Source organism: Phyllobates terribilis, unplaced genomic scaffold (assembly GCF_046119375.1).
Source record: "Phyllobates terribilis strain yellow unplaced genomic scaffold, ASM4611937v1 Scaffold_71__1_contigs__length_7168151, whole genome shotgun sequence".
Lineage (NCBI taxonomy): Eukaryota > Metazoa > Chordata > Amphibia > Anura > Dendrobatidae > Phyllobates > Phyllobates terribilis.
This window is the reverse complement of record NW_027362831.1, coordinates 540,220-557,003: the sequence shown is the minus strand read 5'-3', so window position 1 is coordinate 557,003 and position 16,784 is coordinate 540,220. Positions and strand designations below refer to the sequence as shown.

Here is a 16,784-nt window from a genome sequence, read left to right as displayed (position 1 = left end):
ATTCCGTATGAAGCGTTATATGGGGGCCAGTATTCCGCATGGAGCCTTATATGGGGGCCAGTATTCCGTATGGGGCCTTATATGGGGGGCAGTATTCTGTGTGGAGCGATTCGCCGGTTTCTGAGTTATTGTGGAATTTACAATAGATATCGCTCATGTAATGTAAGAAGTGAAATCATTGCATTGTACTATATATATATATATCTCTCTGCCGTATCTCTGCATCATGAATCGTGGTATGTGTTAAAGGGGCCCACTGAGACTCTTTCGCCCAGGGCCCAGAAAAACCTGGAGCCGGCCCTGGGTGTGGCAACCCCCACCTCACCAGTTGAGGGTTAAAGGGATTTTCCTTTAACCCGTTGGTGCAGCTGTTTTTTTTTTTTGTAACTGTGCACTAGTCACCTTCCTTGGGTCCAGCACAGGGTCTCTGCCACTGCTCCCAGTGTCTGTTACTGTCCTTTGGCCTCACGTCGACAGCGCTGCAACCAATAACTGAGATCAGCAGCTTTGCCCGAGTTAACGGCACTACTTGCTCAGAGTCACTGAACTCACTGACTGGCTGCAGCGCTGTCAATGTGACAAATAGCTGACACTCTGCATTAGACCCAGAGAGGGTGAGTAAAGTATTGCTTTAAAAAAGAAAAGAAAATTGTATTAAAAAACCTGTAGTGTAATTCTTTAGCATCTTCTATAAGTGCAGCATAAATGACTGTAATGCTATGTCCGTAAAGGACAGAGGCCCAATCTCATCTATACACACCAGCACATACAACACAAGGGAGTTTACAAAAATATTCTAATTGCACATTACGGAATAAACTACTTTACATACGTACTTTGTACTGATATAGTCACAATTAGGGTAATATTGCTTGACAACATATTTTAAAATATCTTAAAACAAAAATCAATTTCTGCATATAAATTACAGCCAAAATATGCAACACAAAATAAAAAAATAGATCATGATTTTATTATACTCGTCACAAAAATAAGCAATGATGGCATCAATAAATAAACCATAAATAATATATATAAAAAAACACACAAAACCCTTTGCAATCAAGGAGAACTCCCAAAAGAACTGCGGCACCACCGTTGGGGTTTGTTCACACACAGCGCTTGTGCAGAATTATTCTTTTTAAATCTTTGTACCATAAATAGCCACAAAATCTCATTCACATGTTGCAGATTTGTTTATTGACCCACGGTGCGTTCTCAATTCAGGAAGAAGCATGCACCTTTTCATGACCCGTGAGCGTCTGTCTGACTCCAGCACACCTCCTCATCAAGACCAATGTGAACAGCGCCGCTCTTGATGACTCTGGCCCCATCTCTTTTAGGATCATGTTGAGACTGGACAAAAGTAAGAGCTGCTCTATTTTTTGCCCTCATTCATTTGGGGGATTAGTGTCCCTTTAAGAGGCTTTCCCTTTCATTGTTTTTGGGAGTTCTACTTTTAAAAGGGTTGTCCTGGATTAGAAAATGAAAACTCTATTCCCCACCTTCCCCCGCAGACACGGCCCCATGTCTGTTACTGCGGCTCAACCCCTACATCGCTGGGCTACCACCCCAGGCACAGATCATGGGAAGAAGACGCTGCTTCTGACTATCACGGACCTCACTTATAAGCTGCATCTTCAGAAGATTTTGGAATCTGCAGTTGGAGGGACGGTCATTTTATGATGATCTTCCTATTACATCTAGGAGCTTTGTTCTTGTATTGTAGCACCCTGAGGATTCGGCTGCTACAGGAGTATTGCACCTCAACCCAGAGGTGTGATATTCCACTCCCGGGTAAGGATGGAGTGTGGAACTGAGCTCGGTAGGCTGCATACACTACACACATCCCATTTCCGAGGAGCAGACCGACGGTACTCCCACTTAGAAATGTGCAGGTACGACCGAGTCTGTTCCTGGCTGGAGTGGGAGGGGGGTGGTACATCCCAAGTAGTGTAGGGGCAGATAGGGGGAGCAGCCTGGGTAAAGATAGGAGCTCATTGGGTGCTGGTCACCTGAGCTCACACATAGAGGGTGTATAAAAGGTGGGCACCAACTAAGATCAGGGTCAGATGCAGAGGATCAGATGCAGAGAGTCAGCTGCAGAGAACAAGTCAGGAGCAGAGGAGAGAAGAAAGACAAAGACCCAGAGTGAGAGAGGAGAAAAGAGAGAGACCCAGAGCACAGAAGAGAAGGACTCTGAGATCCCAACTAAAAGCACCGGGTGAAGAGTCGGCATCAGGGTACCGGAACCCAAGCTGGTGGGGGTAAAAACATTCCCCAGCCAGAGACCGGAGACCGTGGGCAACGTTTGCCACGGTCACCCACCACATCCACCCCGAAGGCACACCACATGAAGGGTCAGGGAACCCAGGGCCAAGGGTGTCCCAACAGAAGGCCCGAGGGAGCTGGACCTAGGTGGATTACTGGTGGGGACGGCCAGAGAACGGGACAGAAAGAGAGCTCAGGGCCACGCTCCGGACTTGTTTGGGGGTTGGCTGGATCCAGGACCTGGTGGACGCAGCACGGCTCGGGTGGTCACTAGTAGCTGGAGTGACCAGTACAACATCTGCAGTAAGTAAACACCCTTAACTGCACAACCCGACTCTGTCTTCACTGCCGTCTGCACTACACCACCACAACCCCCATCCTCTGCGCCTGTCCCCTCTGAGGCTATACCCCTCCCGTTGGGGGTTATCTCACCAAGCTGCGCACCCACCATCAGCCTCAGCGGACCCTGCTGCAGCGGCGGCCACAGTGACCGCATCACAACGGGTGGCGTAGTCGACACAAAAGAACTCTTAATAACATCTGTAGGACTGCCACATAACACTGAGCTTGACGCCCTGGGCACGGGCCGGGTCACAGCCGCTCGGAGACTACAACCCCCCATCTGATCCGGTGCCGGGTATTCCCCTCAAAAAGGAATATGTCCCAGGGGGCGCGTCAACTTTGGCGTAGCCGGCAGGATTACGTGCCCGCAACACCCGGGTACTGCGTGCCTGAAGAAAAGTGCAAGTTTACCTCAGAAAGAAGTCTCCCGACGGTTCCGGAGGGTCCACGCCATCGGACTCCATCACCAGTCGTTTCCCGCCGATTGTCCGCCATTTCCAGCTTGTTCCCGCCGTCTGCAGAGTTTCCCGCCACTGGGCGACGCTTCCCGCCAAATCCGAAGATTTCCCGCCTTGGAAGAGCAGCGGACGCCATTATGGGCGTGCCAAAGGAGGGCAGGAGGCCGCCTCCCATCGTGGGCCAGGACAGAAAATGGCGCCAAAAGTGGAAACCGCCCCCACCAACAGAGACTGTGATGCTGGAGGTGTCTGTCAGCGTGAAAGAACTACCCCTGGAGCTGACAGTCACCGAGATGCCCCGGGACCGCCCTCGAAGTGGGAGGAGACGAAAGAAAAGAGCGAAGATGGGTGCCGCCTGGAGCAGTCTAGAGCGAGCGCACCCGGAGGCAAGAAGTCTGGAGAGGAGTAGCAGAGAAGCTCACCCGGAGATGTCCAGAGAGCAGAGCAGCACCGGCCCGCTGGCCAGGAGCCTGCTGGAAGAAGAGCAGAGCAGCACCGACCCGTTGGTCAGGAGCCTGCTGGACACCACGACCCCACTAGGTCTAGTGGAGGTCCTTGCACAGCTCCCCCGAGACCGGGAGTGTGCACAGACTGCCCTGGAGGGCCTCGCACGGAGGATGGCCCGGGTACAGCGCGAGATATTGGCGGAGTGGAGCCGGGAGATGGCCCAGCAAACCAAGACCCGGAGCACGCCAGCCGAGATGAGGAAGCAGACCGCCTCTGAGGATGGCGCGGGAGGACCCAAGGCCGGAGACGGCGCCGAGGAGGGAGCCGAACGCATGGAGGCAGGTAAAGGGGACGCCTATACCCCAAGCCGTGACACCGCTTACCTGCCCCAGCTCCCCGTCGCAGAGCCCGAAAGTCTCCCTGCTGTGCCCGAAAACGCCATGTCACCGACGCAGACTAGGCCCCAACCGGAAGCCGCCGCCGCGACCCCTGTGACGTCACACGCCTCGACCCCGAGCGTGGCCAAGCAGGAAGTACCACCAGCCTGGTCGCAGGGCCTAGAATTCCCGGGCGTCGCATCACCAACAGCGCCCCCTACCTCCGCGGAGCCTCCGGCCTGGTCGCAAGGCCAGGTAGCCCAGGGCGCCGCCGTATTAACGGTGCCCTTCACCTTCCAGGTGCCCCAGGCCTGGCCGCAAGGCCTGGGCAACCCGGGCGCCACCACCACCGCGCCCGCACCCGTAAAACCAAGGGTGCCGCGTCTGGGAGAGGACTTGTTTGCCCAGCACACGTGGCCGGACGGGCAGCCTTTCATCTGGCCCCAGAAGTATTACGAACTGGAGCACCAGAGGAGGGTTGGGGCCATGTGTGCACCCCTGATTCCGGCTCCGAAGCCCGTGGCGCGGATCTCGCCCCCGCTAGCGGAAGCACAGTTTGAGTGGGACCCCACCGGAGAAGATCTAATGGGGTTCACTCAGGAAACTAGGGCAGCTGCAGCAGAGCGCGCTGAGTGTTGCCGACAGCAGCTCGAAGAGTTTGCAAGGGAGCGGAGAGAGAGGCGGGTCCGGGAACAACAGGCCCAAATAAGGAGCGCCGAGCAGAAGAGCCGGACCAGGAGGGACCCCCGTGCAGCGCACAGTCCCCGTACCACCGGGACTGTAATAAAGTTTAACCTGCAGCATGGGTGGGGCTTCATTCGAGACAACAATACCCACGGCGACGTCTTTGTCACGCGCAGAGACGTGGAGTCCCATCTGCCGGAGGGGCACAGAGGTCGTGACCTCTACATCGGAGACGAGGTCACCTTTACCCGGCACAAGTGTGCCAAAGGACCTTACGCCCTCCACGTACACCGCCTGACGGAGGAGGAGTTGCAGTGCGGGGAGGAGGAGCAAGAGGACCCGGACGGGTCTGAAGCTACAACCAGCTATAAGCAAAGAGCAGGAGGAAGACGCCGTTGAGTGCGGCAGAGAAGTGATGTAAATAGTTACCCGACCGGGTACCAAAGAAACTGTTGATACATATATATAGTCCCCGTTGGGACCAGCTGAGTGAACTGTTTACCCGTTAACCCCTTCATCCCACAGGCTGAGGACTGTGAGCAGCCATTCCCTTCCCTCTACCTGGCCGAGGACTGAGAGCGGCCAACTTCCCCTGTATATAGTTGCGCTTCCTAAAGCGCCCCCTACCGGTTTTATAGGAAAACCAGTTTTTCTAAGAGACTGTCGCACTTTTCCCGGACACACGTTGCACAGTGTCCGGAGGAGGAACCTGAAACAAGAGACGACGAGAATGTTTATATAAAGAGTTTTATATATATAATATTTTATATGTTTTATATGTTTATGAAAAAAAAAAAATGTATGTTTTTGGTGTTATTTATGTCTTACAGCCCGAGGACGTGCTGTGATTTACCAGGGGGGAATGTAGCACCCTGAGGATTCGGCTGCTACAGGAGTATTGCACCTCAACCCAGAGGTGTGATATTCCACTCCCGGGTAAGGATGGAGTGTGGAACTGAGCTCGGTAGGCTGCATACACTACACACATCCCATTTCCGAGGAGCAGACCGACGGTACTCCCACTTAGAAATGTGCAGGTACGACCGAGTCTGTTCCTGGCTGGAGTGGGAGGGGGGTGGTACATCCCAAGTAGTGTAGGGGCAGATAGGGGGAGCAGCCTGGGTAAAGATAGGAGCTCATTGGGTGCTGGTCACCTGAGCTCACACATAGAGGGTGTATAAAAGGTGGGCACCAACTAAGATCAGGGTCAGATGCAGAGGATCAGATGCAGAGAGTCAGCTGCAGAGAACAAGTCAGGAGCAGAGGAGAGAAGAAAGACAAAGACCCAGAGTGAGAGAGGAGAAAAGAGAGAGACCCAGAGCACAGAAGAGAAGGACTCTGAGATCCCAACTAAAAGCACCGGGTGAAGAGTCGGCATCAGGGTACCGGAACCCAAGCTGGTGGGGGTAAAAACATTCCCCAGCCAGAGACCGGAGACCGTGGGCAACGTTTGCCACGGTCACCCACCACATCCACCCCGAAGGCACACCACATGAAGGGTCAGGGAACCCAGGGCCAAGGGTGTCCCAACAGAAGGCCCGAGGGAGCTGGACCTAGGTGGATTACTGGTGGGGACGGCCAGAGAACGGGACAGAAAGAGAGCTCAGGGCCACGCTCCGGACTTGTTTGGGGGTTGGCTGGATCCAGGACCTGGTGGACGCAGCACGGCTCGGGTGGTCACTAGTAGCTGGAGTGACCAGTACAACATCTGCAGTAAGTAAACACCCTTAACTGCACAACCCGACTCTGTCTTCACTGCCGTCTGCACTACACCACCACAACCCCCATCCTCTGCGCCTGTCCCCTCTGAGGCTATACCCCTCCCGTTGGGGGTTATCTCACCAAGCTGCGCACCCACCATCAGCCTCAGCGGACCCTGCTGCAGCGGCGGCCACAGTGACCGCATCACAACGGGTGGCGTAGTCGACACAAAAGAACTCTTAATAACATCTGTAGGACTGCCACATAACACTGAGCTTGACGCCCTGGGCACGGGCCGGGTCACAGCCGCTCGGAGACTACAACCCCCCATCTGATCCGGTGCCGGGTATTCCCCTCAAAAAGGAATATGTCCCAGGGGGCGCGTCAGTATTGTAGCACTACAAGCGCTTGTAAACTCCTCTAGAAAACCAATATGATATTGGTCACAATGAGCAGACAAGTCAAGAAGTGAGAACGATTATTCTGGTAAGATTATCCATGCAATTTACAAAAAAAACTAATAGCAGCTTCAATGAGCATTCAAGATGGCAGCCGTTCACTATGCAGCAGGCAGACACGTAAAGGATGGCGGGGGGATACTACACAACATTGACTCTTACCATATTAGTACTAGCCCAGTAATGTGACGCTGAGACCCCACATGGAACTACCTTGCAGCACGAATATAAAAGGATCAGTACGTTTTCTGAAAACCAGTGTCGGAAGCACTTAGAGAGACCCCTATGGCTCTTAGCCCCCAGATAACATGCAAGGATTCAAGTACGCGGGACCCCGCTAATCCGCTGATGGGCCGGATATCTGCAACGTACAGAGCTGGAATTCCTACAGAAATACAAAAGGGACCAGTAAATTCTGGACTATAAATTCTTATTATCGGCTTTTATTTTCGCTTTTCAAAAGTGGTATCTTATTTTTCCACCCCAATGTATTCTCAAAAAAGTGATGGGAAATGCAATGTGTAGGGCCATCCTATAGGGACCACAGCTGATTTGTCAATTTCTTTGGGGTTACTGCTCTACCTCACTTATATAAGTCAATAAGAAAGTCTCTCCCCACTATATTATGGAGACCTACATAAAAGTGCCAAAGCTTTTTGTTTTTTTTTCTTTATTTCCTCCAATATTGTATTCATACAGGAAAGCTTCCATTAAAGTTTGCAACATACTGTACTTTTTGGCATCTGTTTGAAGGATGGACCTATTTTGAAGTTCTGAAAAGTCTAATAGATCTGTACCGATACCGATTAATAATTAAAGGGGTTGTCCCGGACTTTAACATTGATGGCCTTTCTTTAAAGAGGTGGTCCACTACATTGTATAATGACCCCATCGATTTACACATGTTAACTAAATAAATGTTTTTGTAAATACCTCCTGCTTCCATATGTACCTGTGGGTGGCGCTATTGCTGACTGCTCAGTCTGCATCACGTGACCCCGGCTGCAGGTATTTAAAAGGTGTAATTTGATGGGGGCATTATACAATGTAGTGACCACCTCTTTAAGATAAGTCATCAATGTTTGATCAATTGGGGTGCTCATTAGCGGAGCTGCACTGCAGAGCTCTGTGGAGGGAATAGTGGCTGCGGCTGCGTACTACACATCTGCCCCCTAATGATTTGAATGGGTGGCCGATATGTAGTACTCCGTCAACAGAGCTCGGCACCTGAGCATTTCTGGCCACCGTTGACACAGGAACAGCTACAGCACGCACTATCAATCAGACATTGATGATCAAGTATAGGCCTTCAATAAAGTCTTGCACAGCCCCTTTAAAGTCTCCAAATGAGATTCTGAAGTTTTGTTTCATTGGCAGTCTATGTGGAAACAGTATAAAGCTACAGAAGATCGGACCGATGGTATACCATAGCACAAAACATTAGTCTTTAAGGGATTATTCAGCCATAGACATTGGGTCATGGTTTTAATCATGTGACGAAAATCACATTGTTTTACTGTAAGTTGCTGTGGTCACAGGCCAAACAGTTTATGCTTGCGTCCTTTTTTTCGAACTTTTCTCGGCCAGGTGGCAAGAACCTTACATGTGATAGTCATGCCTAACATAACTAGGAGGTAGGGAATTAATACCCAATGTCAGATCCTGGATGACCACCATTAGTCTACCAGCAACTTACACAGAAGCAAAGCACATTCAGATCTTTCACACAGTGGACCTAAACCCGAAAACGATGTAAGTGTCCATATTTCCAGTACAGGGCACCTTTGTCAATGACAAACCTTAAATATACAAATATATTGGGACAGGATTCATGCTCCACGGACATGTGGTTTGAAATCATGAAAGGAAACAAAATGCATTATAAGGTTGGCTCTTAAAAAAAGATAACTGTTTCTGAATATTCCCGGAGGCTGCAGACACGCACTTAAGGCGTAGAGCCAATAAACGATGAACGAGCGCTCATAGGAATCATTTCAACATACGATTATTGGCCCATCTAACCAGGACCACAATCGGCAGACAAACTAGGAAAGCACCGTTTCATTGGGTGCGATACATTTTATGCATTCATTAAAATTCTTAACGGCAGCACATTACTCAGTGTAAACAGGAGACGTGCTGCTGATAACATGATACCAGATTATTAGCGATCATTGTGTCCCCGTCATTGTTTCGTCAACCTGTGTATGCACTTTTCCAATTGTCAGTCATTCAATTGCCTGGATCAGACCGACTATATAGGACATTAGTATCTGGTCTCCGCTGCACAAACTACCACTGATACATGTGAACAAAGTCGATATGTTTTTTTTTCCCCCAGTATATCCCTCCCAGCTTACATCACTCCCTATAAATAAATAGAAGCACTAATATAATAGCAAGTGGTTAATAAGACCTCTAAGCAGTCAGGAACACTGCTTCATCTGAATCGGGATCCTTCCCACTGTCCTCGCTGGGTAACGAGTCTCCACCACTCGGAGACCGGCAGCTCAAGTCCTCCACCCCAGATTCTTGGTCACTGTTAGCCGACAGGTCGGGGTCCGAACTCTTCAAATGGTCCTGGGTTAGGATCAGGGCCGAGTCCTCCTCACCTTGGGATGGACTACGAGAGGGAAACAGCTTCAGGTTGGTGCTGTAATCTTGGGGCGTATTAGCCGGAGAGTGTTTGGTGATGCATATCTGGAAGTTGTGGATTTTTGGCTGGTCATTGAGATTCTTGTAGGTTTCATTTGACTCTCGAGTTTCCAGTTTTGTTAATCTCTAAAGGAAAAATTGTTAGACAAGAGCAAAAGTTACATTGGGTTAGGGCATGTTAATGTAACCTCTACATGCAAGTCGATCAGCAGTGGTTTAATGGTCTGTTTAGTAAGGCCGGCCGCACTTATGTTATCGTCAGCACATTTCTCGTTTACACAGGACAATGTGCTGCTAATGATAATTTTTAAACTTGCTCAAAAATGATCACACCAATGAATGTTTTGCCCCTCCATTGGATGTTTGATGGCCTGTTTAGGCAGCCAACAGTTGGGAATGAGGGAACGCTCCCTAACCCAATTATTGGCCTGCCTAAATGAACCTTTACTTGAAAACTTTATACCAATGAACAAACTTCTCTGGTGCCATAAGAAAGCCATAACGCCACAGTGCTCAGGCATTACTGACATTGAAAAGACAGAAGGTAGAGACCCTGGTTACAGTGATGTGTCACTTAATGGTCTGATTGCTGTAGTTTTTATAAAATCACTATTTTATCAGCAAGCAGATTATCATTGTGGACTAGTAACCCTGCTGCCAGGTAGTCCTACATATTCATAAGCTCTGTACAACCCCGCCCCCATCACTGATTGGCAGCTTTCTGCAAATGTAGTATACGCAAAGTGGCCAATCAGTGGTGTGGGCGGGGTTATACAGAGCTCAGCAGTCAGAGAACTGCCAATCAGTGATGTTTGCGGGGTCTGCTGCAGATAACACAGTAATTTTATCAAAATGACAGCAGGTAGCCCAGTAAGTGACAGATTGTTGGAATCAGGGCCTCTGCCCCTATATTGCGCTGCACTCAGATGGGTAGCAAAAACCTGGTAACAGATTCCCTTTAATGGTGCTCTCTTCCAGTTATTGTGTTGGAGAACACCAAAGACGTAGGGCATCGGCTAAAAATGATTGCCTCTTTTTTGTCTTGTGCAGAGTTTCTATATATAATCATTTAAAATTGTTTCTCAGTCACCATTAAAAGCTGAATTGGTTTACACTGAAACCTAAGCGGAGGTATAAACATCAAAAACATATAGGCCAGGAAGCTGGATTTTCAGTATTTCTACCACACCTTCTCCATGAACTCCATTTCCTCCTCCAGCTGCTGCGTCTCTTCTTTTACTGCCTGTAGAAAATCAGTGACTGACTGGCGAGGGTGCATTCCTTTCTCAAATCGGTTATAGAGGCCCCTCCAAAACCTTCCATGGTGAAAAATAAGTTTGAAGAGTTAGTATATGCACAAGTACAGAAGATTATCATCGAGTATATGCACAAGTACAGAAGATTATCATCGAGCAATTCTCATGATATATGTTCTTAAGACGTGCTAGCTCATGGTACACACATGAAGGGCTAGCTCACAATGCTGTATATTCTCCCATGCCAGAGAATTGGGCCGATTATGCTAATGACACTCTGCTTTAACTCTGAGTGTGATCCAATTTTCTCGCATGGAAGAATTGCAGCACAGGTGTGGAGAAGATGGAGGACTTAATTTTTCCATCTTCTCCATTGTCTCTGTGCACGTACATCAGACTGCACTCGGATAACATAGTATATTATTGGTCCGAGTGCTATCCGATAAAACATCACATAGCACTAGCACTCGGCCGTGTTACGTGGCAATGTGAGCGAGTCCTAATGAGTCCCTCAGTGGCTGATCTATGGCTGGTGACTTCAGATCAGTGAAAATATGTGGTGGCAAGTTGGGCCTCATTACTCGGACAGCACACTGACACATCCTATCCTTACACTATTCACATGTCCGTTCTGTTATTTTGCTGACTGATGGTCTGTATATAAACAGAGACATCCCCTACATTGACCTTATTTGCGGACATCCAAGTTGCATCCTACTGCTATTCTTCATTTTCACTGACTGGGTACTTGAAGAAGCTTGGGAAACCTCTGTCACGTTGTTTTTGCATATGGCAAAACCATTGATAAAAACGGACATGTGGACTAAATATGCCCGAAAATTGGATCTAACACACTTGCAAAATTGGTCTGTTTTGTACAGGCAAACAAAAAAAACAGCTTTTGCTTGGATTCACACGTGTGTTTTGCGGTCTGAGTATGCTTCAATGCAAAGACTGGCTTCAGGTCTCCTGACCCAAACTCGACTTTATATTATGCTTTTATATAGAAAGTTCCCGATCAGGGACATCCGCATGCCCTATTAAAGGGGTTGTACCAAGTATATAAGTAATCCCCTATCAACAGGATTTAGGAATTGATCGCTAGGGGTCAGTTCCACAGAGAATGAATGGAGTAGAGATGTACATGCTCCACCTCTGCTCTGTTCAAAAGCTTGCTCTACAGAACCTCCTGGGGATTGTTGGGGGTCCCAGCGGTCTGACCCCCAAAGATCAATACTTTATCGCAGTCTAAATATGTGCAAAATGAATCACCGTGTCACAAGCTGTCATAGATGTCAGTAAATCTGTCTAAAGTGAATTGATTTGTGCCAGGCAGAAGATAGAACTGACGAGTGAGCTCTGACGCAACCCCTAAATGTAGACCATGGTTACAAGTGGGAAGAGTGTTGGGCCTTGGATTTCACCACTGAAGGACACATTGGGCTCATGATACGTCACCCCGCTTCTTTCACCTGTAAAGTTAGGGTTGATGTTTCTATATATGAATGATAAGTATATGGTGTGTTAGAGTTCTGCTGCTTTATTCAGTGCAGAGGAGGAATCAGAATAACCTCTTACCTGAAGTGGCATGGAGTGGTGTGTGGTCTCAGAGTTCCTTGGGTCTGACTGTGATCTGCTCTGTACAGAGGGTTCATGTAATCCAACCGCTGCTTCCACAGGTAAGACCAGAGGGAGTAGGTCCTCTCCTGAATTCTGGAAGATGATGATTGCATCACTGATATATTGAGATTATGAGAGCTGCAAGTATACCCGTCACCACTGCAACCTGCACTAACACTAACGGCTCATTCAGACGTACATTTTTTGTGTACGAGTCCTATTTGTGTTATTTCCAGATAGCACTTGTACCTAGAAGAGTGAATGGGGCCATTCACATATCTGTGATTGTTTGAGAGACGGAAAATCGTGGCAAAATGTACGATAGTTATCTGAGTGTCAGGTCAAAATTAACAATGCACATCCATGGGTCAGTGAAAAAAAAAAATCGGCCAACAATTAATTGCCATCTGAGCGCTGTCCAGTTTTCCAGGTCTGTTTGATGGAAAAAGATGAAGAAACTGAAGCTCAGGCCAAACTCTAATGATAAAAACTGACACTGACCAAACTGGTGAAACTGTGCCTGATTCTCTTATATGAATGAGCCACAAGTTCTATAGCTTTCAGTGTTTCTTTGCATAGTAGCTGTGTAGCTTCATAGTCAAAATTGGAAAATCCGGTTCCAAAAAGTAGATGGAAAGATGCACTGAACTGCTTGGCCCCACCACGGTGCACCGAGCGCCTGTACTTGATTTGAACAGTCCTTCTGTACTGACAGTCCCTTTACAGCAGTGTTCCCCAACTCCAGTCCTCAGGACCCACCAACAGATCATGTTTTCAGGATTTCCTTAGTATTGCACAGGTGATGGAATTATTGCCTGTGCAGGTGATGCAATTATCAGCTGTGCAATACTAAGGAAATCCTGAAAACATGGCCTGTTGGTGGGTCCTGAGGACTGGAGTTGAGAACCACTGCTGTAAAGGGTTAGGAGATAACTTTCTGAATGCTGGAGGTCTGACCGATGGGACTTTTAGCGATGCTGAGAATGGGGCTCTTCAGTGATCAGCAGAAGGCCTCATTCACATGTACAGGTTTAAACAGGTATGTGAAAAAATGGTATCAGTGTGTCCATTTTTACCATCATTGTGTTATCAGTGTTCTTCTCATATGGATAAATATGTTATAAAGTTTCTCCAATGCTTTGTAATGTTAAAGAAGTTGTCCAGTACTTTATATTACCCCCCCCCCCCAATGTATCCCCCCGGGGCCCCTAAGACTTTTTGTAATTAGCTTGCGTTGCTGATAATGCCTGTGAGCTTCGCTATCGGTGGCTGCTCACAGGCATCACGTGACCCCACGCTGATGTCACGACAAGTGAGGCGTGACTCAGCGCTGGGGTCCCTACGGTGGCTGCTGGGTTGTGGGCAGGGTTACACCTCCTCCCCACGCGTCACACCCAGCATCCACCGCGCTTTCCCAATGAATAGGGAGAGGCAGAGCGTGCGGTGGATGCCGGGTGTGATGTGGGGGTTGGGGGTAACCCCGCCCACAGTCTGGCATCCACCTGGAACGCGGAAGACAGAGATCCCCGGCTGCTGCCAGCGACATCGGTGGATGTCAAAGCCGGCTGCAGCCGGGGGTCACGTGATGCCTGTGAGCGGCCAGTGATAGCGCCACTCACAGGCATTATCTGCAACGGAAGGTAATTACAAAAATCCTTAGGGGCCCCGGGGAGACACATTGGTGGGGGGTAATATAAAGTACTGGACAACCCCTTTAATCTCGGACAGCACCATGATGCCATCCGTGGGCTGTCTATGTTCTTCATGGACCCATAGACTTGTATAGGTCTTTTTCATCTGTGATATTGGAAGAAAAAACAGACATGTCTCCGTGAGTTTTGCACAGACACATAGTCCATGAAAATACACAGGCATGTGAATAGCATTAGCATTAACACGTACATGTGGATACGGATGTCTGAATGAGGCCTCAATGAGAGCTTGATATTTTAAGAATATCTCTTTAAAGCCATGATCCTCTAGTTACAAGGATGTATCTCATGTCCTTGGCTACTGACGTGCAGGTTAGGACATTTTCTGACTGGGAAAGAAGATCTACAAGATTTCAACATTACTCAGGACAGAGAATATCTTCAAGAAGTATCTTCTAGTGGACCATTGGTTACATCAGGAACTGTGCAATTCTTAAATCCATGTACCCATCTTATTTTATTATTGGCATTTTGATTTCACCATTCTTATGTTTCTCTGTACAGTGGCACTGCCAGCGATGCCAGCGACCCAGATGGGCAGGAAAAAACTGAAATGGTTTAGGTTCACATACCCATTCAGTCTCCGGATATGTGGGAGTCCCTAAGGTCTGACACCCCCACCAATCCTGAAGTTATGGCATATCTTACCAATATGCCATCACTTTATACATTTTTCTCCTGCACAGTTATTGAAATTTTTTTGCCAAGGTTCAACCTTCACAGTTTATAAGTGATTGCTGTTATCCAGACTGTGGGCACCGTGTGATCAGATCAGCATCAGGGACACGCCAACCATCCATATTCTATTTCTGTTACAAGCCTATAGTGACCATACACAGAGCACATATTCTCTCACATCAGTTCCTTCCTCTCCTTCTCGCAGTTGCACAGAAAGTTTCCATACTGACAGGAGTATATATGGTGTTGTATGTGGACCAAGAATCTCTCATTAAATTCAAACGCACAGGGAAACTGCTCCATGAGCTGCCAGACACATTCCAGGAACTGGTCTATCACTGGGGACACCTCCTTGGGATCCCCATCTAAATTTCCATACCTTAAAAAAAAAAAAAAAAAATATGCTGAAGCAATGCAATTGGGGTATATGCATGCAACATCTTTTTCAGGTGGACTGCACTCCCAAAACCGCCTGAGACTGGGAATGGCACAGAAAAACTACAGTAAGTATATTATATTAGAATGTATGGTGGTTTTTTTTGTCTCTTTTGCTGAGAGGAGGAGAGCTGATGGAAGATTTGGAAAGTGACACAGCTAAACTCAGCTGTGCTGACCCTAGCCCCACACTGACTGCAGGGCCCATATCTGAAATGTGTTGATTGATGGGATTTGAATACAGTTGATATTCTAATCATGCAGGAGGTTAGACCAGGAGATCCGGGCTTTCATTATAACCCACACACTGAGAAACCTGCTGTAAGATATGGTGTGGACGTGTTCTTTTTCTAGCATCTTGCTGCCTGTTTATAATTGGACAGCATCGTACAAGGAGAAGTACATGTCCCACAGTGAAAGCTCTCTGATAACACCCACTTGGATGTAACAAAAATTAACTCATTAGGTGACAAATACTTTGATTGTTAATATCCCTGCAACAGAGATGCAAAATAAAAAAAGAACTAACAATTTTTTTTTTTCTACTCTGAAGCTACAACGTGTTTTCAGTTCAACATGAAAAATTTGGTGAAAGGCCCTCTGTAAATAAGTGACTCTGTTTGACTTTTCCAACATATGTGCAGTGACCAGGGTTACCTGTGATTAAATTTGTGTCCAAATGAAATCCAGTCTTTTTCAATTAACACCTAATAGTAATTGGGAAAAATAAAAGTTACACTATGCACAAAATATCAACTCCGTAAATCTCCACCAGTACATAGAGTATATGAAATAAAACCTCTTACCATAAATCCTCTGATGGTTCGGTAATAGGGGTCAAGTAACAGACTGGATACAGAGCAGACCTGAGCGGTGCGGTCCCATCCATCAGAACAATGAACGAGCACGCTGGCGCCCTCTTCTGACACGGCCTAAATGTGCAAATTAAATGTAAAATATTACACATTTATATAATTACAAATCTCGTTTATTCTCAGCACTAAAAGGATCATTTTTGTACAGTCCGTGCCTAGAATAGTACAAATCAGACAAGCAGCAGTAGAATATGAACAGATACAACACATCTTACCTTTGCAATGAAGATACCAGCATCTAGGATTGTTTTCACGTGTTTTAACCAGCCAGAGGATTCAAGACCCCAAAGAAATTCACCCATAGAAGGAGATCGGAGCTCACAAACTGCAATCATGAACAGAACAATAAGCTATAAGCTCACTATAGCAACAGATTCTGTATGTGAAGTATTTCTGCTCCAAGACTTGAGATAGAGAATATATATATATATATATATATATATATATATATATATATACAGTCATGGCCAAAAGTTTTGAGAATGACACCAAAATTATATTTTCACATGATCTGCTGGCCTCTGGTTTTTATTAGTGTTTGTCTGATGTTTATATCACATACAGAAATATAATTGCAATCATATTATGAGTACCAATAGGTTATATTGACAGTTAGAATGAGTTATTGCAGCAAGTCAATATTTGCAGTGTTGCCCCTTCTTCTTCAAGACCTCTGTAATTCTCCCTGGCATGCTCTCAATCAACTTTTGGACCAAATCCTGACTGATAGCAGTCCATTCTTGCATAATTAATGCTTGCATTTTGCCAGAATTTGTTGGTTTTTGTTTGTCCACCCGTCTCTTGATGATTGACCA

At 47.3% G+C, this 16,784-nt stretch overlaps 1 long non-coding RNA gene across 1 annotated transcript; it reads right to left on the bottom strand.

The window, feature by feature from the left end:
• Positions 1 to 15,748: 15,748 nt before the first annotated feature.
• On the bottom strand, positions 15,749 to 16,315 carry LOC141194435 (uncharacterized). The gene is made up of 3 exons (XR_012267100.1): positions 16,185 to 16,315; positions 15,901 to 16,026; positions 15,749 to 15,801 (listed from the first exon to the last, which is right to left on the bottom strand). It is a non-coding gene; the product is annotated as an uncharacterized lncRNA (long non-coding RNA).
• Positions 16,316 to 16,784: the final 469 nt, after the last annotated feature.